At 39.0% G+C, this 25,867-nt stretch overlaps 1 protein-coding gene and 1 long non-coding RNA gene across 2 annotated transcripts in view; both read right to left on the bottom strand.

Annotated features, from left to right (window-relative positions):
* LOC114664744 (zinc finger protein 345-like) overlaps positions 1–25,867 on the bottom strand; it is a 292,505-nt gene that overhangs the window by 232,237 nt on the left and 34,401 nt on the right. The gene's annotated exons all lie outside the window — the stretch shown is intronic.
* On the bottom strand, positions 2,375–4,103 carry LOC127527884 (uncharacterized). Its single transcript, XR_007935055.1, has 3 exons — positions 3,811–4,103; positions 3,046–3,134; positions 2,375–2,965 (listed from the first exon to the last, which is right to left on the bottom strand). It is a non-coding gene; the product is annotated as an uncharacterized LOC127527884 (long non-coding RNA).

The raw sequence follows: 25,867 nt of genomic DNA, 5'->3' as shown, positions 1-25,867 counted from the left end.
CGATCTGCGTGCCTACTCGATGCTGTCGCTACCCGATCTGCGTGCCTACCAGCTTTGCGCGCGCAGGCATATTGAAAGCCCAGCATGCCGTAAAGTGTTCACGCATGCGTTAAAGAGATTGGGCCGCACCGTAAAGTGAGCAATGACGTATTCGTTCAATACGTATGCAATAACACATGTCGCTACCCGATCTGCGTGCCTGTCGCTACCCGATCAGCGTGCCTACCAGATTTGCGCGCGCAGGCGTTGTCGCTACCCGATCTGCATGCCTACCAGATTTGCGCGCGCAGGCGTATTGAAAGCCTAGCATGCCGTAAAGTGTTCACGCATGCGTTAAACCGATTGGGCAGCACCGTAAAGTGAGCGATGACGTTTTCGTTCAATACGTATGCAATAACACACTCCGCATGCGCTTAATAAAAAAAAAAAAAAAAAAAAAAAAATATATATATATATATATATATATATATATATATACTAAACATTTCGCTCTCAACTGCGCATGTCGATACACAACGGGCAGTACAGTATTTTCGTTTAAATGCCGTAGTAGTTGACCATAATGATAATATTAAATATTCATTGTACATTCTGTTTTCACGGCTGAATTAAGCTTGTCATACCACGTTAATTGTTTATCACTGAGATCGCTTCGTTTAGTTTACATAGCACTTCTTTTTTCAGTTCCCGTTGTACAAAGAAGTATTTAACCATTGCATATGTTATTATAGTCTACATATAAAAAATAAATGACAGTTTTAAAAATAGATGTATTCAAGTACTTTATTGACATTGAGTAACGCAACGAAATTACTCGTGTCAACTTCACGTTGCATTTAAATTCCAATGTGAAATAGTTCAGATATATAACAATACAATAAATAAACTATGAACTAAAAACTGAGTAATCATACTAAATATGTTCAAAATATTGGCAAGATGCCATATATAATGTTAAAGTAACCAGGATGGATTATTATTGCATATATGCACAGCAGTATAGATTACCTACATTACAGTAATTGTACATGATCAATGAAAACGATTTCAGATTGAGGAGATATACGAGTTCAATAAGTTTATAGCAGTTTGAAAAAAGTTTGTTTTTTTGTCTATTTGTAGCATACAGATTGATAATAATAATAATTCTTTGCATTTATATATCTGAAATGCCTGCCAGATGGGAGAAGCTCAGACAAGTTCGGTCCAAGATGAGTGTTCTCCTTGATGATGTTTTTAGCTCTTCTTACACAGGGAATCTTGTATCGATGATCAAGTGATGGCAGTTCAGTTCCATTGAACGTCTTGTGATGTTTTTATGATCCACTACAGGGCTTTTTTGGCAGGTTTGGTGCAGCTGTTGTACCAGGCTTTCATGCAGTTAGTCAAAATAAGTGTGTATATATGTAAAAATGAACTGTTGATGCACTTTTCATCCCTGGAAAAACTCTTTAAAAATAACTTTACATATTATTATTAATGAAATACACATGTCATAGGGCATCATGGTTTACAAAATTTTGTTGCGGTGATACTAGTGGATTGCATAAACAGTCTTTTTAAAGAAAAAGAAATCTTCATTTCATGTCTAACCCACATAAAGCACAACCCCAGCACCATCTTCTGTGATACTATTGCTCGTCGTGTACTCAAATTTAAATGGCTTTTATTCACCCATATAGTGTCTTAACTGTGAGTTAATAACTGAATAATGAAAAAGGAAACACACTTTTCATGCAAATTTTACTGAATAAATGTTATGAGAACAACAAAAGTGAACAATGTGAGAACAATGCACCTAAAAAAAACATTTGTCAAATGTACAAAAAAACCCAAAGAAGTAAAAAAAATCACCACATAGCTTTAACATAATTTACCCAGAGCACAGAAAATTTAAAGTTACATTGTTTTGCTATTTTGATTATTAAAATTATTCCACAGATAACTTCTAACATATTTTAATACTAATAAAGCCCAAACTGCTAAACTGCTTAACAAATATATATAACTTTATGAAAACGAAAAAATATATATACAATTAAAAAGTACACAAGAGGAAAATTGAAAGGTCCTTCTCCTTAAATATATCTGCTGGTCAGATGGCCCTGTTGAAGAACACAAGAAGGTCCAGTTGGTCAGGATGATTGACAAAACAACGTCTCAGGTCACAAGGTCACAGCCTCCCCAGGCCCCTGTGGACATTCTCAGCCAGCATACTGTTGTGGTGTTAATCCAATTGCAGCTCCACTTCAAGAGGGTCTTCAGAAATCTTCTCTCTTCAGCACCACAGTCAGTGGCACAAGACTTGACCAGGGTGCAAGGCAAAGGGCATCACTGGACAAAAAAAAGAAAATGGCAAAAAAAACAATTGTTATTATCTGGTGTAAATCTTTCAAAGTGTATGCAGTTCCATTCATAAACCAGAAGTAAATCATAAACTGATAGAAGTGGGAATTAAGCAGAGGTGAAGTTTAAAAATGGAGTTTTAAAAGTATTTTGAAATGTTTTTCATTTATAGCCAGCATTCTATATTTTTGGCATACATGTGCAAGCTGCTTCACCAGTTCTTTCATAAGCTAATTAGTGGTTGTGGATTAAAGATTACACTGAGGAGTGTTGGGGGAGAGACAGTACCAAATACTGGAAGGGACTAAATTGTTCACAGCTTTTTATGTAATGAATAGTATAGTACTTTAAAATCAACTGTGAAGGAGACAGCCATCCAGTTTATTAAAGCTAAGGTGAAGTAAATGAGCTTGGAATATGGAGAAAAACAAAATGTAAACAAAACAAGATCCATTACCCCAGAATACTTGGCAATGACGCAGTAAATTCAGACCCAAGACTCAAATGAAGGATTCTGGAAGCACTGGGCAGTAACATCATCTTCTATTCCAACAGATATCACAGCATTCCCTCCTTCTTTAATTGCTGCCCTATCTTTCGGTTAAATTCTTCCACTTCACTAACGCAAGTAAAATATAAAAATAATAAACAAGAAATATTTAAACACTTACTTCAAACATTCCTAGACTTGACTTTTACCTGATACTGTATTCTGGGCCACCAAGAAATAAGTCTTCTGCCTCCTGTCCTGATACACCCTGTAGAGCAGCCAGGGCATGGATGATGGACTATCCAAAATTAAAAAAGAACAGAATACAAAAGTTGCTTGCATGTAACTGAAATATGACCACATCACATTATAAGTGAAGGCATACATACACCAATTACCGAGTAACAAAGCATAATACCCCTAAGAATGTGTGCTTTACTTTGCAAATGAAACAGCCTGGTTTTGTTTCTATTGAAACTCATACAACGAGAAAAACACAGCAGTTACTGGGATTGCGAGGATTCACACACAGACTAAAATATTGTGGTCTAATGTTGGGGAGTTGCATAAGAAAAAACACATTTTAACATTCGTTAGTGGATACCAATTTACTTCTCTCTTTAAAAGAATTGTAAAATTTAGACACCTGATCTGAGATACATCTAGGCAGTTCAGATTTTCATATTCCCAAAAAGAGAAAACCTACTAATCCATTAATCAAGTATAAATCAGTAAATAACAGGAAAGTCCACCTGAGCAGTTTTTTTAATAACACAATTTATTAAAAGTTTTGCATATTTGAAAACATTCATGCGCGTTCATTGAAATCACCAGCCTATTTAAAACGGTAAATTTTGTAATATTCCAATTATTAAACAAAACGTCAGATAATCCTAAATATATCTAGATTATATTACAGTATATACTGTATTCTCAAAAATTGAAAAGCATTCAATAAACATTATATACAGTACCTTTAATCATAAAATTCACCGACACACGTCGTATTTCACTTCGCTCTCTGACCGTTAAATTGTTGCTAAATTCTTCCCGTAAAAGATATTCTTTCAAGTCGTTGTAAAATTGAAAAGTCTTCATTTTTTCAAGAAGTGAAAAATATTCTTCTGCCAGGAGAAAAATTCAATATGCTCCTATTCTCTACAGCGTTCTTCTTTCTCCTTCTCACTCGAATGGCGGAAGTTCTATTTGTTAATGCAGACTGAGAAATTAAAATCCCGTGGTAACTTTTTTTCTCGTGTGTCGTAAAACATTCGACATGCGCAGAACAAATCGGGCAGCGTCATGAAATGAATTTTAATTAAGCAGAGAGCGCGTGCGCGAGACAAATCGGATGGGGACTCGTGTCGCAAAGTAAAAAAAACGCAGATCGTGCAGGGTCGTACTAGTTAAGCTCTGCGCATGCGTGTGCATGCGTGCGCAAATCGGGTAGGCACTGCAGATCGGGTAGCGACACAGGGTCGTACTAGTTAAGCTCTGCGCATGCGTGTGCATGCATGCGCAAATCGGGTAGGCACCGCAGATCGGGTAGCGACAAGGTGTATTGAAAGACTTAACGTGCTGTAAAGTGTTCACGCATGCGTCAAACAGATTGGGCAGCACTGTCGCTACCCGATCTGCGTGCCCATAGACCAGCAGCATCGTACGTCAACGTCACCACCATATTGCGAGTGGCACCGCTGTGGAGTAAAGTAATGGATAAAGATGCCTCACGCATGTGCTGCTTGGGATTGTACAAACCGCTGTACGCTCCAAACCAGATCACAGGGATTAGATTTCATAGGTAAAGCTGAACAATTGTTTTGGTTATATTTGACCATTAGAAAAACCCGTTTTATAATCTTAACTTTAGCTAAGATAGCAAAGCTATGCATTTATGTGCTCAAGTGAGCCTCCAAACAACGTTTTACCTAAACGTATTTAGTCACTAACTATGCAGATTGTTGTTAGCTGTTAGCATTTCTCAAACTTTGAAAGTTTCCCAAAGAAATCCACCTCAGGAAGCAGTGGGAGGTAGCCCTTAGATGGGATTTTGAGAAAGCTGTCCTGTGATGTATGCCGTGCTAGTTTGGTAAAAGATGTTGTTCCGGCATCATATGATCAAAGCTACCACTTGCTCACATTAAAAAACAAAGGAGGTTTGATGATTCCTTCTGAGGGTACAGTCAAGGTGGTCAAAGTAGCTGAGCGTGTTATCCGACAGTCGACATTAGGACAAGCTGTCAGTGTATGTTTGATCAATCAGTTTGTTCGGGCTGAGATTGGATCAGATGATGTGTTTTTTCTCAAGGAGCACATTGAGGAAACACAGTTTGAAATTGACAACCATCATTTTATGCTCATGTCTTTAGTTGTGTCTGTCTTCCACAAACTAAGGCTGCACCATATTGCCAGACTGAATACTCTCAAATTACTGAGTGGCAACACACAGAAAAAGCTACGTAAGACAGTTATGTTTCAAGGATTTTTGATCCTATCCTGTATATATTTAAGTAACCACATTGTATGTGTGTGCGCGTGTGTGTGTGTGAAAGAGATTGAGAGAGGAATGAGTGAAATGTTTTTAGTAATTATTAAGCCAATTTGTATACAATAAAATTGTTTATTTTTGTCATTGAGTGTATCATTTCACAAAGATAACTGGCAGTAACAGTGCAAAATTCACAATTGGTATGCCAGTTTGAAAAGATAAGTTTTGAGGGCAGTTTTAAAATGTGTTATTGAATCGAGCTGACGTATATGAGAGTTGAGGAGCACTATGAGAGACGCTTGAGCTCTCATAGAACTGAGTTTGATGTGCGGTACAGAAAGTCGAGCTGCAGATGAGGATCTGAGTGAGTGAGAGGAGTGTAAGTGTGTAGGAGATCAGTGAGGTTGTGGAGAGCTTCAAATGTTAAGGGCAGTATTGTGTATTGTATTCTGTAGTTAACAGGGAGCCAGTGAAGTTGAGAGAGAATAGGTGTAATATGTTCAGTGCATTTAGAACAGCAGGTTATTATCCTGGCAGCAGAATTTTGAAGAAGTTGTAAGAGATGGATAAGTGTTTGTGGGATGCCAGATAGAATAGCGTTACAGTAATCTATACGTGAGGTGAGTAGGGCATTAATCAATACTTCAGTACTGTGTTGCATAACAACAGGAAAAAGTCTAGAAATGTTTTGAAGATGGTGAAGGTTGTCCGAGAAATGTACTTATATGGGAGGAAGTATTTAATAATAATAATAATAATAATATATTATTATTATTTAATAATTGCCATTATTAGTGTATAAATGGATATAAATAATTACATTTAAACGATTCACCAAAATCTCTTGTATGCAAATTATACTGTTTTAAATGTTATTGTTTTTTCAACAGAAAACCCGGTTTCCACGTTTACCTGTATTTGTTTAAATGGCACTTTTGCCACTCGCAATATGGCGTATGCGCTGACTTACCGTGTCAACTGGGCAACACAGTGAATGCGGCGTCTATCTATATATGTCTATGTGTATGCCTGCCCGATTTGTGTGCGCAGGCGTTTTGAAGCCTAACATGCCCTAAAGTGTTCACGCATGTGTTAAACAGATTGGGCAGTACCGTAAAGTGTCTGATGACATGGCCTTTGAATACGCACGCACGGATCGGGCCGACAACAGGAACCATTTAGTGACACACACCGCATGTGCTTAATGAAAAAAACAAAAAAATGCACTTTACGGCACGGCTCGATCTGAACTGTGCCTGCCGATTCACATCTTGACATTACAGTATATTCATTTTAGTTCGATATTATTTTACCATAATGAAAATACCTAATGTTTCCAACCAGTTTTATAGAAATAAATTGTACTTTTTCAACAAAAAAGAATTAGATACATAAATAGATCTTTATTGTCATTGTCACTTTTACAAAGGAACAACGAAATTGAAGGTGCAGTCGACTCAGTGTGAGGCTTAAGAGTTAAAAGACAAAAAGAGAGAAAATAATAACAAACTGAATATTAATAAAAGCACTGGTTGACCTAAGGTCTATATTGCACATTGGGAGAATGATATGGAGCAGTTTTATTCTGAATTCAGGGCCATGATTGCTTTTGGAAAGCTGTTTTTAAGGCGGTTTTTCCTGGTTTTCATTGGCAAAAGCTGGAAGAGGCAATGACCGGGATGTGATGAATCCTGTGAAAGTTTTATTACTTTTTTGTGGCATCAGGAGGTGTAGAGTTGTTCCAGAGTGGGGAAGGTACAACCAATTGTTCTCTCCGCTGTCCTGACGACCCTGTGGAGTGCTTTCCTTTCTGAGGAGGTGCAGCTGCTGTACCACACACACAGTCATTACGTGAGAACACAATTGATGGAACAGTGATAAAAGGCAAGGAGCAGATTTTTGGGGAGATGGTTCTTTCTGAGAATTCTCAGAAAATACAGTCTTTGCTGCACCTTCTTCACCAGCTCCTTGGTACTGGCACTCCAGGTCAGGTCATCCTCCAGCTCAATGCCCAGAAACCTGAACACCGGGACCCTCTCCACACAGGTCCTGCCAATGATGAGTGGCTGGATGTCAGTTTTGTTTTTTCTAAAGTCAATAACAAGCTCTTTCATTTTTGTGGTGTTGAGGAGCAGAATTACTATTAGCAAGGAAGAAGTAAGGACAGCTATGAAGAGGATGAAGAATGGAAAAGCTGTCGGTCCAGATGACATACCTGTGGAAGCATGGAGGTGTTTAGGAGAGATGGCAATGGAGTTTTTAACCAGATTGTTTAATGGAATCTTGGAAGTGAGAGGATGCCTGAGGAATGGAGAAGAAGTGTACTGGTGCCGATATTAAAGAATAAGGGAGATGTGCAGGACTGTAGTAACTACAGGGGGATAAAATTGATGAGCCACAGCATGAAGTTATGGGAAAGAGTAGTGGAAGCTCGGTTAAGAAGGGAGGTGATGATTAGTGAGCAGCAGTATGGTTTCATGCCAAGAAAGAGCACCACAGGTGTGATATTTGCTCTGAGGATGTTGATGGGTAAGTAAAGAGAAGGTTAGAAGGAGTTGCATTGCGTCTTTGTGGACCTGGAGAAAGCATATGACAGGGTGCCTCGAGAGGAGCTGTGGTATTGTATGAGGAAGTTAGGAGTGGCAGAGAAGTATGTAAGAGTTGTACATGATATGTAGGAGGGAAGTGTTAACGTGATGAGGTCTGCGGTAGGAGTGATGGATGTATTCAAGGTGGAGGTGGGATTACATCAGGATCAGCTCTGAGTCCTTTCCTATTTGCAGAGGTGAGGAACAGGTTGACAGACGAGATTAGACAGGAGTCCCCATGGACAATGATGTTTGCTGATGACATTGTGATCTGTAGAGATAGTAGGGAGCAGGTTGAGGAGACCATGGAGAGGAGGAGATATGCTCTAGAGAGGAGAGGAATGAAGGTCAGTAGGAACAAGACAGAATACATGTGTGTAAATGACAGGGAGGTCAGTGGAATGGTGAGGATGCAGGGAGTAGAGTTGGCGAAGGTGGATGAATTTAAATACTTGGGATCAACAGTACAGAGTAATGGAGATTGTGGAAGAGAGGTGAAAAAGAGAGTGCAGGCAGGGTGGAATGGGTGGAGAAGAGTGTCAGGAGTGATTTGAGACAGAAGGGTATCAGCAAGAGTGATAGGGAAGGTCTACAGGACGGTAGTGAGACCAGCTATGTTATATGGGTTGGAGAAGGTGGTACTGACCAGAAAGCAGGAGACAGAACTGGAGGTGGCAGAGTTAAAGATGCTAAGATTTACACTGGGTGTGACGAGGATGGATAGGATTAGAAATGAGTACATTAGAGGGTCACCTCAAGTTGGACGGTTGGGAGACAATGTCAGAGAGGCGAGATTGCATTGATTTGGACATGTGCAGAGGAGAGATGCTGAGTATATTGGGAGAAGGATGCTAAGGATAGAGCTGCCAGGCAAGAGGAAAAGAGGAAGGCCTAAGAGAAGTTTTATAGATGTGGTGAGAGAGGACATGAAGGTGATGGGTGTAACAGAAAAAGATGCAGAGGACAGACAGATATGGAAGAAGATGATCCGCTGTGGCAACGTCTAACGGGAACAGCTGAAAGAGGAGGAAGATTTTATACAAGTCATTTGGGTGTAAGATGATGAACCAACCAGAGTAAGTATATGCATTGACAGTTATGTAAATTCAATTGCTTATAAAGTAGACCTATACCCATAATAATTTGATCCTTCTTATCATGCTGTAACTAACTGTTATAAAGAATGCTTCCTGTTCAAGCATTTGCTGAATAGTAATATTTACATTTACATCATTTAGCAGACGCTCTTATCCAGAGCGACTTACAACAGTGTTTGTTAGTTTTCGCATACCCCTTGGGGTCAGAGCGCAGGGTCAGCCATTGTACAGCGCCCCCTGGAGCAATTACAGGTTAAGGGCCTTGCTCAAGGGCCCAGCAGAGTAGGATCTCTTTTGGCAGTGACGGGGATTCGAACCGGCAACCTTCGGGATACCAGCGCAGATCCTTAGCCTCAGAGCCACCACTCCGCCGGCAATAAATGATGCAATTAACAGTTTCCCTCCTGCCTGGTTTCTGACTCAAACAATTTATATCAGACTTGTCCTACTAGAGGATACGTTTCTTTATTTAATTAAAGATGTTGATTTCTACCACACTATGTGCCTGAGTCTTTCTGTATGTGTGCCTTTTGTCTGTTCCCTATGAATATATCCTCATTGATGAAGTACGAGGAGTAACATCATTGGCAACTGTGCCATTGTCAAAGTCCCTGGGCAGCATGAAGGAAATGTCTCCATGTGTAATGCTATTGTTCAGCGTGTTCCAATGTTTAATGAAAAAATGAACACCAACAAACACAGATTACTTCCACCCAAAAATATACACAAATCAGAAGAAAACTATCCTGACTAATAGTTGAAAACTTAAATGTTCTTCTCTCTGCACCACTAACTCACTAGTAAAGAATCATCTGCATGGCTGAAGACTGGTCAAAAGACGACCCCTGGTGGCCTGGACTTCAGTTCTATGTCACTGGCCCTCTTGCCTAGTCAATCGTTACTTACATCTTCCAGGGTTCCCCAATAGTAAGTGACGTCGAGTCATGCACCCTATGTCCTCCTCTTATTAGGTGCAGTCTCCCTATATTAAACCTCCACCTTTCCCCACGCATACGTTATCAACCATGTTTCGCCGGCAGCTCGCTTGCCTATGCAGGTGAGTTACATGGTGACATTTCACCTACTTCACTCTGTTAATTTCTTTACATGCATAATTTCTGTTCCAACAACCTCCTAAACTCAATACTCTGATCTTTCCTTTCTGCTGTGGCTTTGGGCATGTGCTTTGCCATCAGGCCACTGCAATCTGAAAGTGCTGCAGGAGATAATATAGCGGCATCGGACAAGCACCTCGGTGTAGTGTCTTTTCAAGCCCACAGAAGCCCTCTGACTTGCAGGCCTTTAAGTCAGTGGGACAACTCACACCAGGGACACCAAAGAACAGAGTGACATTTACCCACCACCGAGTCCTCCTTCGCTGGAGCACTAAAATAATAGATAAGAAACTTTTACCTCCATAACTATTTAACTGGATATGATAATCTATAAATAGCCGTTCTTAACGCCACTTTTAAATTGTCTGAATAAATGGCTGATCACAAATTCTCAGTCCTTCACTTTTTTACTTTATTAAACTAAATAGTGGATGATGAATATACACAAGAGTAAATGGAAACAAGTTAGACGGAGAACTGCTGGTTCCTTTGTCATTTGTATCTTATTGCTAGTAAAGAGCAAATGAAAACAGTGAATGCAGCAGTTTACGACTAAATAAGCAATAAAGGGTGAGAAATCTTAACATGTGAGACAAATAATATCAGTCAGTCATAGTCAAACCTGCTTTCCCTTGAACAGGGTTGTGGGGGTGTGTTGGAGCCTCTCCCAGCCATAGGGCTCAAGGCAGGAACAGATCCAGGACTGGGCACAATGAAGCAGAAAAATGTTGTTTGAGCAATGAGTGATTGTACAGTAATAACTGACATCTCATTAATCAACCGGGTTAAAACAAAAACCTGCAGCCACTGCAGCCCTCCAGGACTGACGATGCTCCTGTGAAAGAAAAATTAACTGCTTGCAAGCAACTAAGGGTTAATAGCTGACAAAGCCATTTTGCTATAACTATTCATACTGTCTGTCTGTCATAAGACAGGGTGCAGTAAGCTGACCAAAGACAATTTCCAGTTTCTTAGGAACGCATCTATTTGACACAGGAAAGATGGCCTTTCCTTCTTTAGGGTCTATCTGATCAGTGAAAAAAAAATCAGAACAGATATCCTATTAGCGTACTAAAACAAAATGCTTAAGTAAACGATATTATGTTTATTTTTAAGAAATAATGTGAAGGGGGAGGAAGAAGAAATTATAAATAGCCAATAGACAATAATGTAACTGCTCTTCTGCCTTGCAACGTAGAATCCACGTACTCATCTGTGACTGAATAAAAATCTAATTGATTGAACTTGTCCTGTCTTCCTCGGGGGATTTGTTTTACTTCCACAATTATTTGGCGCCCGAACAGGGACAGGTGGCAGCTGCAGGCTCCGGGTTCCGAGCCAGAGTGAGCGATCCTCAGAGGGCCAGCGAAGTAGTTATGACTGGTGAGACCAGCTCCAGGAAAAGTTAGGAGTGGCTCGTCCCCGGGGCTGGAATCCGTGAGCCTCAGTTCCCCTCCTGTTGGAGAACCTGAGTGAAGGTGCAAATTGCATACAGGAACTAGATCGGTGACCAGTGAGTACAACTGCTTTACCGTCCGGGAGAGGTGCTGGAAATGTTAAGTTAGTACACTCCCTGGAACGAGACGGAGTCTTTTTAGAAGCTCGGAATAATAACGGGGGGAGTGGGAAGAACAGATAGTTGGTAAGCACCTCACAGTCGGGGAAAGCACCGTTAAGTGGGAGGGCGAGATTCTTCACTCTGATAGTCTGGTTATATTTCTGACTCAACGGATTAAGTCTGTCGTGGAAACCATGAGTGGTAACCAGCTTGACTGTTAGTCCGCTAAAGGAAACGACACACAGCAATCCTGGGAAAGGAAGGGATTTGGAGTGAAGCGACATTGGGATGGTCAAGATGGGGAATGTATTAAAAAACAAGGTGTGCATGGAGGATAATTTTTGGAAAATGTACCAAAGGGAAAGAAAGGCGGCTCTCCAAGGCGCTACGTGGAACAGTAAACAGGGTTAGATTTTAAACAAGAATGTAAACGGTGGAATAAACAGAGCGGGGGCAGGCTGCTAGTAGAGGCTATGGTGATATGAGTGAAATACAGGAAGTTAGGAAGATTGTACTGTATATAGAAATGCACGAGGGTGCTGTAGTCGAGAGCCATATGGAATGGAAATGTTTGATAGATGGGAATTGATCATTACAGATAGAGTCCTGGAAGCGATGAAGGGACTGCAAAGCTACATGACAATTATGGCAGAAAAAGAAAAGCTGTTCTTGATAAAGCAAGGACCATCCCAAAAAGTCCGGACAAAAGAAGGAAGAATAAGTAAATAATATAAATAAAAAAGAAGAAGAATATCCCTGATTTCTATGATGAAGAGTTTCAGCCAGAGAGGAACGAAGAAGAGGGACAGGGTAGAGATCACCTCCGACCCCAGTTACGATCGGTGCGAGCAAGTAGTGCGGCACAAAGATACGGCCTGGGGAAAGGGATGCCGCACAAGCCCCAATTCTGCCAACGGTCAAACATGCCCATGAAAGGACGGAATTTCAAGCACCATTAATACAAGTGCTCACTCCGCGATATAATGCACAACAGCCTGACAGATTAAAACCGTCCCACCTTGATGGTGCATAGAAACTGGGACCTGTAAAAATTAAAAGAGGTGGTACGGGAATTACCGAACCCAAAAGAAGTAGGGGGACAGAAGTTCGTGACGGTGGTGAAACAGTTAGATGACACGTATAAGACAAATGCCGGAGAATGGACTCAGGTCCTTAGAAGGAAGCTAGGTCCAGGCTGAAATGATGTGAGAAGGCAATGAAATGAGACTTTGGGATGACAGGGGGCTGACAGTGGCCAGTTTGATGTTCAGTGGACTCAGTTACAAACACAAATAAAGGCAATATATAAGAAGAGTACTGACTGGTCCCAATTGACACGTGCTAAACAGAAAGACGGGGAGTCAGTTTCAGAATGGGAACACCGTCTTCGGGCTCTCTCTCTCTTCACCTGTTCCTGTTCAAGCCATGTTTTCAAGTGTGGTCGATAAACCATCGATTTTTATTCAGCCCTCTAATGCACAGTGAGCGTGTTAGGACGAGACTTGATGTCCCACCTGTGCCTTTACATCTCATTTACGAAACCGGGAGTGACAGTCACATCAGAAAAACACACCGCCCTTGCACTGACCACCACCATTACATCCTCCTATGCTGCCTGGGTTGTTCATGTTTCCTCAAAACAACAAGAGTTTTTGCTGTCCTGGGTTCCATCTGGATTACATTGTTTAAAATCATTTCACTGTACTGTACAATTGTTTGGACTGCATGTTGACGAAGTCTGGCTTTTGGACTTTATAGCCAGAGCTATCAAAAAAGAGACTATTTGCCTAACGAACTGTTATATCTCAGCAGAACTGGCTGGAGCAGCAGTCTCTGTTTCGTCACAACAACTACTTTTATTCTGTAGTGGTCCCATCCCACATGTCTCTATTGCTAAATCTGCTCGTTTTCAGTGGCGTGACGTGGGACCTTGGGTATTAGCATGTCAGGAAAGGGGGGTTTGGGAATATGTGGGACCTAATATTTGGTCCACGCCAGATGGATCTGTTAAGAAAATTGCAGACTTGTTGTACCTGTAACTTGATTGCTCTGTCATTTATATTCCACCTCTCCACTTACACCCATGCTGTTTACATTTAAATCTTTTGGTTAGACTCGCTCCCCTCATCTCTCTGGGCACAAGGGAAAAATTATTTTGTCCGAATAGCTCATGTTTAACCCTTGGTCATTTCCCCAAAGTCATCCTTCCGTCCACATTGTGCACAATATCCTTTTCGCCTGAGGCTGGTATTACCATTGTTTATTCTGACTTAGTTAAGGAGGAGGAGCAAGTGTCACCCGAGGATGCAGTTTTATCTCTACAATATGTAGTAACGGAAAAGGAGATAAAGATGTGGCAGAAACAGGGTGCAGAAAAAGACCTGAAAAGGATGCATCCATTAACTAAAATCTGTTTTTCCCAAAAGCTTCTTTTCCAGGTATTGCAAAGGCTGCACACGGTCTGGACTACGCTTTCAGAGACGCAAGGTTTAATGTAGGAAAAAGATTGCAGGTAACTCTGGCTGTAACACCAATGCCGGAGGACCCTTTTGAACATCTGCAGATGGATTTTATTGAACTAACACCGTCTCATGACTATTAATACCGTTTGGTAATCGTTGATGTTTTCTCTTGCTGGGTGGAAGCTTTTCCATGTCGACACCCATTTGCCAAGTGAGTAGCCAAAGCGCTAGTTAAAGAAATCATCCCACGTTGGGGTTTACCTAAGAAATTGCAAACTGATAATGGCACTCACTTTGTAAATACTTTGTTACAAGAACTTTCTCAGTGGCTGCACATTGATGTCCGCCACTACTGTAAATACCATCCACAGAGTGGAGGGATGGTGGAGCGTGTAAACTCCACCTTGAAATTAAAATTGGCAACAGAAAAAAAATCTGTAAACAAACAGGCCTATCTTGGCCTGATGTGCTGCCTTTGGCTCTGGCTGGTCTGCGGGGAAGGACTCATCGTCAGATAGGACTCTCTCCTTTTGAGATTCTTACTGGCTGCTCCATGCGAATGTGCCTGCTGCAAGGTAAAGTCATTCTCCATACAGTCAATAACGATCTTGCATCTTTTCTTTCAGGTCTGCGAAATGCCTTACAGACAGCACATGAACACGTGAGGGAAACGTGGAGAACTGCGTTACCTGAATTGCACATACTTGTACCAATTGGGACTTGGGTCCTCATTAGAGACACAGGACGAAAACACTGGCATGAACCCAGGTGGAGAGGACCATTCCAAGTACTGCTTAGCACTCCACATGCTGTGAAAGTACAAGGACTTCTCTCTTGGACACACGTTTCCCATTGCAAAAAAGTGGACTGGAGCAAACTGATTGCTCTACATTATGTATTTCTCGCTTTTCTGTTTTCTTTTTTGTAATGTAAGTTTGGCACTTTTGGATCTGTCTAATCCTTACCATCTTCATGATAATACCTGTTATCAATGGGTAAATTACTCTACATTGTTAATTCATAATATGTCTTGTTATGCTTGCCCTGCATCATGACCAACCCTCTTGGCAGTCCCTTTACCATATAACCTAACTATTTGTTCAGCTTTTATGTTATGTCATAGCAAAACTAGTTCTCTTTTCTTTTGCGTTATGGGCTCTGGTTCAAGTAATAATTCTCTCTCTTCTTTGATGTGTAGTTATAACAATTTTACTTAGTGGCCAATCACCAAAATGAGTCCGCCGGCCGGACAGGTTACTTATTTTCCAGACAGTAAATTTGACTGTTTTCAAAATACAGGAGGAAACGAGTCAGTAGGAAATTTTACCGGGCCCTGCCACAGCATTTGTAATATATCCGGCCCAGGGAGCGTCTGTATTGGTAGTGGCTGTAATGAGACCGTCCAAAGAGATAAGTGCAGATCATGGCGGAACCAGGGTCAACAACAACAACATTTATTTATATAGCACATTTTCATACAAAAAGTAGCTCAAAGTGCTTTACATAATGAAGAAAAGAAAAATAAAACACAAAATAAGAAATTAAAATAAGACAACATTAGTTAACATAGAAAAGGAGTAAGGTCCAATGGCCAGGGAGGACAGAAAAAACAAACAAAAAAAAAAACTCCAGAAAGCTGGAGAAAAAAATAAAATCTGTAGGGGTTCCAGGGCACGAGACCACCCAGTCCCCTCTGGGCATTCTACCTAACATAAATGAAATAGTCCTCTTTGGCGTCGCAAGTTGGCAGATATTTTCTGGATTTGTGGACCCAAACCAGATGGTCCCACATTACGGGGATAGCTGCCTCATAATTGGACTGGACTATGTGCAAGAGTTATGCTCTCTATTCCTTTTTTATATTTCCAAATCATACTTATTCACACCGGTACATTCGTTCTCTTTCCCTTCCTTCTCTCCCTTCTGATTCAGACTCCAGAATCTGGTTCAGTTCTATCAGGCAACCTAAGGGCTTTCCTCATCATTTTAAAGCTTTAGACGAGACTTCAGTTTTCTTTTCATCTATAATACCTGGTACTACATTACTAAAAATACAGAATGGATTAATTATCTTTATTATACTCAACAACGATTCATTAATTTTACAATTGAAACACATACCACCCTAGCAAGTCAGCTGGATGCCACATTTAAAATGGCTTGGGAAAATCGCATTGCTTTAGACATGCTCCTTGCCGAAAAGGGGGGAGTATGTGTCATGTTTGGGGAGAAATGTTGCACTTTTACTCCTAATAATACTGCTCCTAATGGGACCTTTATGATGGCCCTTAACAAGCTAAAGCAGCCCCAAAAAGAATTTATTGATCATGTAACAACTGCACATACGTCAATTTTTGACTGGTTTCATTCGCTATTTTTCAACTGGAAAGTGTCCCTTACTCAGTTCGCTATTATGGAAGGCACTATCCTTCTTATTGTTGGTCTACTCCTTTGTTGTGTACTTCCGTGTCCGTTCCCTTTTCACTTATTTTGTGGCACATCAATTTCTTCTTATATCTCTGGTCCCCGAGTATGCTGATCAGATAAACGACACCCAATGCTTTAACTTTTTCACGGACAGCTTACAAAAATAAAAATAAATGAAATAAATGGAGGAACTGTGAAAGAAAAATTAACTGCTTGCAAGCTACTAAGGGTTAATAGCTGACAAAGCCGTTTTGCTATAATGGCAGGTTATTTACATAGGTGTCTGTCATAAGACAGAGTGCAGTAAGCTGAGCAAAGACAGTTGTTTTACTTTCATTGCCTCTACTCGTACAGAATTGTTTACCACACTCAGAACAGCAATATGGCTTCTCTCCAATGTGTACTCTTGAATGGACCTGAAGAGTACTACTCCTTGAGAATATTTTGCCACAGTCAGAACAGCAATACAGTTTCTCTCCATTGTGTATTCTTAAGTGGACTTGAAGCCTGCCATTTGTGCTAAATCCTTTGCCACATTCAAAACAGCAGTATAGCATTTCTCGTGTAAATTATTGTATGAATCTGACGATTGCTTGTATTAAAGAACTGTTTGCCAGTGTCTGAACACCAATATGGCCTTTCTCCAATATGAAATCTTTTATATTTTTGAAATCTGCCACTCCTCGAGAATTGTTTTCCACAGTCAGAACAGCACTATGGCCTCTGTCCAGTGTGTATTTTTAAATGGATCTGAAGCTTGCCATTTGTGCTAATTCCTTTGCCACACTCTGAACAGTTATATGACATTTCTCCTTTGTGAGTTCCTGTATTAGTAAAAAGATTGCAGATTGTCAGAAACTTGTTTGCCACATTCAGAAGTGTGATTTAGCTTCTCTCCGGTGTGAATTCTTACATGACTCTTAAGTTTGCTTATATCAGAAAATTCTTTGTTACATTCCAAACAGTGATACGGCCTCTCCCCACTATGATTTCTTTTATGTCTCAGAAAACTGCTATTAGCAGAGAATTGCTTACCACACTCAGAACAGCAATATGGCTTCTCTCCCGTGTGCATTCTTGAATGAACCCGAAGAGAAGTACTACTTGAGAATTTTTTGCCACAGTCAGAACAGCAATATGGCTTCTCTCCTGTGTGAATTCTTGTGTGGAGAATAAGATGACCACTGGTGTAAAATTGTTTCCCACATTCATTACAGCAATATGGCTTCTCTCCAGTGTGCATTCTTGAATGAACCTGAAGAGAAGTACTCCTTGAGAATTTTTTGCCACAGTCAGAACAGCAATATGGCCTCTCTCCTGTGTGAATTCTTGTGTGGAGAATAAGATGACCACTGGTGTTAAATTGTTTCCCACATTCATTACAGCAATATGGCTTCTCTCCGGTGTGTATTCGTTTGTGTCTTTCAAGGCTGTTTTTGCTAAAGAATTGTTTTCCACATTCAGAACAGCATGGCTTCTGTTGTGTGTTACCCCTGTGAAGTTCGGATCTCGATTTTTCTTTAAATGTTTTTGTCTGCTTTTGGCAAACATACAGAGCTGCTGAATTTGAATTGTGCACCTGTTGTTTAGTGTGGATTATTCTTACCCTTGCTAATTTCACAACACCGAGAGAACTATAAGTCACTGAGGCTGGTGTCAAAATCTCCGATTCCGATGTCAGTTTCTTCACATTTTCATTTTGTTGTGGTCTACAGTGAAGAGAGGCCTCAAAAAAAGAAGACTGAGAGACGGTCCGTCTTTCTTGTAAATCTGTAGAAATAAAAAATGTACAGTCTCAAATAAACATTAAGTTCAGAAAGAGTGGGTGACCAGTTAATCCAGTTCCAGATGTAATTATTTTCCCACTACATATTGCATAAAAACTGGTTTACCACTGTGCTAAAAAAAAACAAAAAAAAAACAAACAAACATGCATACACATGTTAACACAAAATGTGCATTGAGAAGGAAAAAAATGGAATGTTGTACTTGTGTCTTAAAGGTGATGTTACTTTCTATGAAATTGCATGTAACCTGTGTGTACTAACTGAGCAAACCCTTTAATTGTATTTCCCAGAGTTGTAGTAATTGTAATTTATGAACCCTTATTAAGAATATTTGAACAGTTACTTAGGAAAAGAGAATTACCAGAGGACAGGAAAGTTGCAAATGTGACTTCAGTCATTAAGAAGGAAAACAAAATTGGTCCATGTATTTACAGATAAAAAAGACTTACTTAGGCAATATGCAAAAATAAGAAAAACATAACAAGGATTATTAAAATAATATATTATATATCTGTGCCAGCATGTGTTTATAAGAGGGAGATCCAGCCAAACTGGAACTGGAATAGTTTACAAAAACAAAACATGAAGACAGTTACTTTCATTTTCAAGAATTGGTGCATGTAATTACAGAACAAAAAGTCTTACTTCTGCAATATGCAAACATAAGAAAAATATATATTATTTTAATAATCCTTATTACAAGTGACAGCATGGGAGATCCAGCAAAACTGGAATAGTTTACAAAAACAAAACATAAGACAACAGTTACTTGCATTTTCAAAAATCCTTTGATAAAGTCCCACACCCAAGACTAATTCTAAAACTAGATGCTGTAGGGATCTCAACTTGGTTAACCAACAGAAGACAAAGAGGAAATTCAGTTTACTGTAGTAAAGTGCACACTGCTACATGTTGGGAACAGAAACATCAATTAAAAATACAAAATGGGAGACACTGTAGTACAGGAAGCAACCTTAGAAGAGAACTTAAGAGATTTTGATAACACAATATTTTCATCGGCTAAGCAATCTGTAAACGTAATTAAAAAAGGCAAAAAAAAGACAGTTTATATCATAAAATCTGTTAAATATAACTGTCCATATTTGCCAATCGGAGGATGTACATCACAGCCAATCAGAGGCTAGTTTAACAACACACCACAGCCTTCCTTGGATTGTTTGCGATCCAATGTAGCCAATCTGAGCAGTGGGCATTAATCTTTGGCAGTTCCAAACTGTACAAATGATCAATGGTGTTATTATTTCCCAAGTGCAAGTACTTATTGGAGGAATGAAGAATCTGTGTGCCACGTTTACATTTACTTATTTGGCTGACACCTTTACCCAAGGCGTCTTATAACAGTTATGATACAATTGGTTACATTTCTTTTTAGTTTTCCAATTGGAGCACAAGCTGGTCAGGTGATTTGCTCATGGTCGCCCAGTGTCAGTAGTGGGATTTGAAGCCACAACCTCAGGGTTCGAAGTCCAAAGTCTTAACTACTACATCACAATACCTACCAACTTCTTTCAGTCTTGTAGCAGTGTTGGGATTGTTTGAGTATAATTGACTTATTGGCCAAAAAATTAATGTAATCATTTTTTATTAATCGACTAAACAAGCCACAACAAAGGACAGCCCCTATAAATATCACCCAAAAGTCTCCTGTGCGAGTATTTTTTCAATAGGAAAAATTAACAAGAATGTTGTTTATTTATTATGTAAAAAACAGATGATATTACAGCAGAACTAGTTCTATGCATGGAAACCTAAAGGTGAAATGGTATAAAAACAAAATGTATAATTAGGACAAGAGAGTACCAAAAGTAATTCACTTCAACTCACTTAGTCATCAGACAATTGCTCTTGTGCTGATGTGAAACTGATTGACTTGAGAAATTAATGTAAGGGAGAAGGGTTGAGATGAAAGTTGGAGCCATGGTATTTCTTTGGGTAGCATAGATAAATACAGTAGCTGGCTAAATACAATTGAGTAGTCTGTAAAATGCACAGACTAAAAAGTGTTAACTTTACTTCGAATGGAGTATCATATTCTTCATTTAACAGATATTTACAATAATATAAACTTGCAGAACCACAGCAACATATGTCACCACAGATCTAGGGCTACAGTTGCAGGACAGACGTGACGTCACTGCAGTTTCAGGACTGAGTTCGGAAAATTACTTTTGGAAGGTTTCGGCTGATCTCAGCAAGTGAGTCGTCGGAACTGACGTCACCACTGTTTCAAAAGACGGAGGTTCAGATGATGACTTTGGAAGCTTTCAGCGGGTTATGGACCCGTACAAAAATTAAGCGATAAACTAACAATGTTGCAGCAGATAATAAAAATTATTTGGATAAAGGATTTTGAATTGCTCAGTTTTCTTAAAAGCAACATCATCTGACACTAATTCACTGACAAAAAAAAAGAAGACAATTTATTATAAAGTGGCATAGAAATTTCAGCCTTATCCCTAGATTATCTTCTCATTAAAAAACTTAACCTTCACTTCTTAACCGAACAGGAATATGTGAGCTGATTGTTTCATGAAAAAAGCCCCCCCCCCCCCCATGAATGGATGGATGAATCCAATTTATAAAATATACAATAAACAAAAAACAGAACTTAAAAGATCTTAATTTATGTTAAAATATTGTCTTAATGTACCTGGAATTTTCCATTCATCAGGAAAATAGACTAAACTGTGGGCAAAAATTCTTTTTATCACAACTTGATGACAACACAACATTAAGTGTTGATGCCCCCCAGTTTTTACAAGGCAAACTGAACAGCACCATAACCAGTGATGTAGTCATTAATAATTAGCTCATCAGCCAAAGAACAAAGATTACATACATGTAATGTTACATTAACTTTTAAACCTGTTTTGAAAAACATTTTCCAAAATATATAGTTTTAAAAAGTAAAATTAAAAACAATAGTAATACTGCCATCTTTGATTTGTGCTCGAGAATATAGTGATCATGCCTAGAAATGGAGGCGTTGTGTTCAACTTGCTTAGCAATGGTGATGTCACTTCTGTCCAGAAACTGCGGGTCTAGCCCTGTGGTGATGTATGGTGCTGTGGCTCTGCAAATGGATGCTAGGTACAGCAAATTCAGACTCTTTAGCTGTCATCGTGTAGATCTAAAAGAAAAGTACTCGTTATGTTATTAAGTATGTTATCTATTGGGCTTTTTATTTTTTAAAAAAAAAAAGAAACCCCGCCAAAGAACATTAAAAATGTAAAGACTAATTTACACACAATCGGTGATCCCTCCTTGTCACAGTTTTGAAAGAAATTGTCATACAGTAAGAAATCAAAATATTGAGAAACAGGTTTGAAAAGAAATGATATATAGAATTTGCACTGAAATATATCAGGTCAGTTCAGACAGCATGCATTTGTACAGCATTTTGCCGCACCCATTACACAATGAAATAGCTTGGGATCCTGGTTGGAAAACCCCCAGGCAAACACTTGGTCCAATCCCACCCTTTGGAAATGACCATCTATCTTCCGCATCCAGGTGTTAAATACACCACAGCTTCAAATGTATTATAGTACATCAGCTTTACTTTCATCCACTCTTTAAGAGATATGATCCACCATCCCCTGAAACAAGCTTTCAGGTGGTATCATTTATACTTTGCAATATTATTAAGCCACATTAAGTCAAATATACATGGCTGAGGCAAACATATTGGAATTACACAAAATACCCTTACAAAAGTATTTACATCTTCTAAATCAAAAATCCACATGTAGTCTCAAGAAAATTATTTTTTAATGAATGTGTGATCATTTTTTTTAAGTTCACTTGCAATTCTAAATATACCTTTCACAAGCATCTCCCCTCTCATAACCAAAAAAAAACTGTTTAGATGACTTCATGTCTTTTTTTCAATAAACATTCAAATATAGCAAGCATTAAATAAAATGGATAAAATTTGTCAGATTAGTCAATAAAACACTTCATCAGATTAATTGTTTACAACATAATCAATGGTGGCCATCCCATAATCTTGCAATTTCTAAGACAACATGGTTGGGAGACATTTTTCAACAGTGGAGGTAATAGAGATAATACACCACGTGACAAGAAACAAGGATGTTTTTCTTTGCTTAAATTGTGCTTCTCCGTGGAGTGCTTTCACAAGGGGTCTTGATTCAGATATTATTACTTACTGTTGGAAATGCCCACTTCCATCACTGTGAATAGTAATGTAAATAGATCGACAGCACTGACTTTTCTAACATTGCTTTTAAAAAGTTAACAGATCACAACAGCAGTCACACTCTGTTTCCCTGTCAATCGAGTGTGATCTTTCTCCAAATAGGCAAAGGTATATACAGCAGATTTATTATTTACATAAACAAAAACAAATTTGATTCCAGAATTGTTGGGTGTTTGACCTTCACTATGTGAAAGGGCATCAATATATTAATAACTGCTCATCCAAGAGTATGTCTGTTCTTACTTGTAACACATGATGCAGTTCGGCACAATGTGTGCCAAGTGTCAAGATATACCAGCAAAGCTATCAGTTTTACGTGGGAAAAGGAGAACATGCAAGATGGCACATTATGGATGGAGTGATCTATAAGTGAATACAGCTCACGTGCAAGGTTTTCACATAAATAGCTGACCTGACAATGTACGAGTATGAAAATACAAACATAAACTGGACAACACAAAGGAGAACCTTCTGACATTTGTTGGAGTACATGGAGTCATAAATGTTCATTAAGGTGCTTCTTCTTCTCTTAGCACTGTGGATCCCTTTCAGGGGTAACAATGAAAAAGCCCAAGAATGCAGGTGTCCCTCTGGCCCATGCTGAAGTATTGAAGCTGAGGGAGCCAGCTTAGGCCATACTCATAATGTTTTAGATGTGTGTGGCTCTTTCAAAGGTAGTTTATCTGGTAATCCTCAGAAGGAGAGCAGTTAAGGTAGTGTGGACTTTTCAGGGGAAGTTCGCATAGGCAGTGGCCCATGGCCTCTGTTGAGGTGTTATTATTGCTCTGTATTTGATCTATAACAAGGCAGGGGCAGCAATAAGCTTGTACCAGTGTCATGTCGGAGATGTGAGCACTGCCCATGTAAATCAAGGCTAATAACATTTCCAGCACTGACTTATCCAATAATAATAGAAGAACCCCAGAGGTTAAAGAAGCTTTTTTGAGATGTTATCGAGAATCCCCAAGTCAATTTGCTAATTGTGCTATTGTGCATTTATATGGAGAATATAGTCTTTACTGCCGAGACTGATCTCTCATTACTTAATACAACTGTTGGTAGTTTCACAGATCATTTACAGTATCTAGTAGTATTTGCTGATAAAGAAATGAGTTAATCAAGGCTTGGTCGAATAACCATCCCTCAAACTTAAGTTCCTTTTGGAGCTCTGGGACATTTCTTTTAGTTGTATGAGTTGCTGAATAGTACTAATGGGTCGAGTACGATTATAATATACCTCCGGCAATAAACTCCTTAGGGTAATGTTGATCCTGGGAATCAGCTAACATTCATGCCTGTCTAGCATCTAAAAGAGCTAATTAAAACTAGTTTGGAGTTTTTAATTTGGAGTTCATGAATAAAAATTAGCTCAGATTTCTAAATTGTGAGAAAGACAGAGAGAGACCCTGTTGGTAGATCAAACTGAGCTCCACATTGATTTTTTTAACAATTATTTTTATCTCTTACCTTCTCCAGAATGTGCTGAACATGATGCATTCTCTGTCTCCTTTATGTCAGAATCCAAAGGTTCGGTTTTCACTTGGACATAATCATTCTGGAAGGAGTGAGGTCTACTTTTTGTGAAGTCTGTTCCAGTTAGCTCTTCTTCTGGACACACAAGTTGACAGACAGCCTCTGATTTGAAGTCTTCTGCCTTGACATGGTTTACAATTGCATTTAGCTGCAAGTCACGTGTATCTGATGTTGGCTCAAATTCTCTTTTAACGTTTATTAGTCCCAATTTATAATCTTTCTCTTCCTCAATGCTATAAATATTCATCTGATGCTGCATGCATTCCCATTCACAGTCTTCTTCCTTAATGTGCACATTCTTATTGTTTTCCATGTCATACAAAGAAAGGAGACTCCTGTGCAGTCAGAGATTCTCCCTTCCTTGTATTGTACAAGGGGTGCTTGCACCCAAATGTTGCAGTTTTCTTTATAGAAGGCCTTCCCTCAGCATCCCAATCCAATTCCCCTACCAAGAAAGAAAATGACTAAGTATATTAAGTGCGCAGGTCTTTACTTAGAATAGGCAACACTTCCAGTGAGTGCTGCAGCAGGATGAGATTCTGGCTTTCAAAATTTTTTGCTGATGCCCCTCAGAGAACTACAAGATCTTCTTCAAATCACAACACTTAGAGAAGCAAGCAATATTTCAGGTTACAGATGGATGAACTTCAGGTTGAAAGGTCTCTGTCAATCTACCTTATATAAACTACACCCACCAATCAAATAAACATAAGCAGTGTCCTTCACTCCAATTGGCCAATGCAGTTGGTTACTAGCCTTCTGTCGAGCTGCTTATTGTTACAGTTTTTGAAAGGTGCTCCCGTTTTCTGGTTCTTTCCGTGTGCCAGTAAAGTTAAACTTATAAAGTGGACAAAGCAGCACCCAATGAAAAAACAAATTGTGAAGCAACACAGCACAGCAAACTGAAGTCTGAAGTTACGTTGATTTTCTTTTACAATTATTTTCATATATTACCTTATTGAAAACATAATGCCTTCTCAGTCTCCTTTATGTCAAAATCCAATGGTTTGAATTTCACTCTGACACAATGATTCTGGAAGGATCCACTCTGAAATGGCAACACTGACCTGCATAGCACATCACACATTACTTGTCTCTTCTGAGTCAGTTTATTCCCATTTATATTCCACCTCTAGAAGCTCCTAGATAGATGGACACTTGCCTTTATTTTATAGACGTTACCGGAAATGAAAGGTTCTCTTTTTCACTGTAAACAGAAGAGAGTAAAATGAATTCAAGATTGCATCAAAAAGAACTAAACACATTTAATAATATTCTTTAACTGTTCCTCATAGTTCACAGACTGCACACATTAGTCCACATTTAGTTTTAGAGGGATGACTTTTAGATGAATAAGAATATAAGGCATTCTAGTAAAAATTATTTAATTTTTTTTTTTCCTCATAGAGGGGTTGTAAAGCCTTTTCTTATCTTTTTACTGATCCATCTACAAAGATATGTCAGAATGCACATTGCTTTTACCTTGTGTTATCAACCAATCCTGCACTGTTTATCATTCGCCAATAAATGTTCCTGATTGCTCTTTAATTCAACTTATTTTTGAATAGCTCTCTTAACCAATAATGCAACAAATGCAATGCAACAAATTTACTGATAGTGTAAATTTTACAATTTAGAGTATGGATTCACCAAAATAAAGACTGGGTTAAACACACAGTAAAAATAAACAAAGAAATTTCAAGATGTTTGGCATATTCATCTTAACAACATAT

Source organism: Erpetoichthys calabaricus, chromosome 1 (assembly GCF_900747795.2).
Source record: "Erpetoichthys calabaricus chromosome 1, fErpCal1.3, whole genome shotgun sequence".
Classification (NCBI taxonomy): domain Eukaryota; kingdom Metazoa; phylum Chordata; class Cladistia; order Polypteriformes; family Polypteridae; genus Erpetoichthys; species Erpetoichthys calabaricus.
This window is presented reverse-complemented; position numbering and strand designations above follow the sequence as displayed.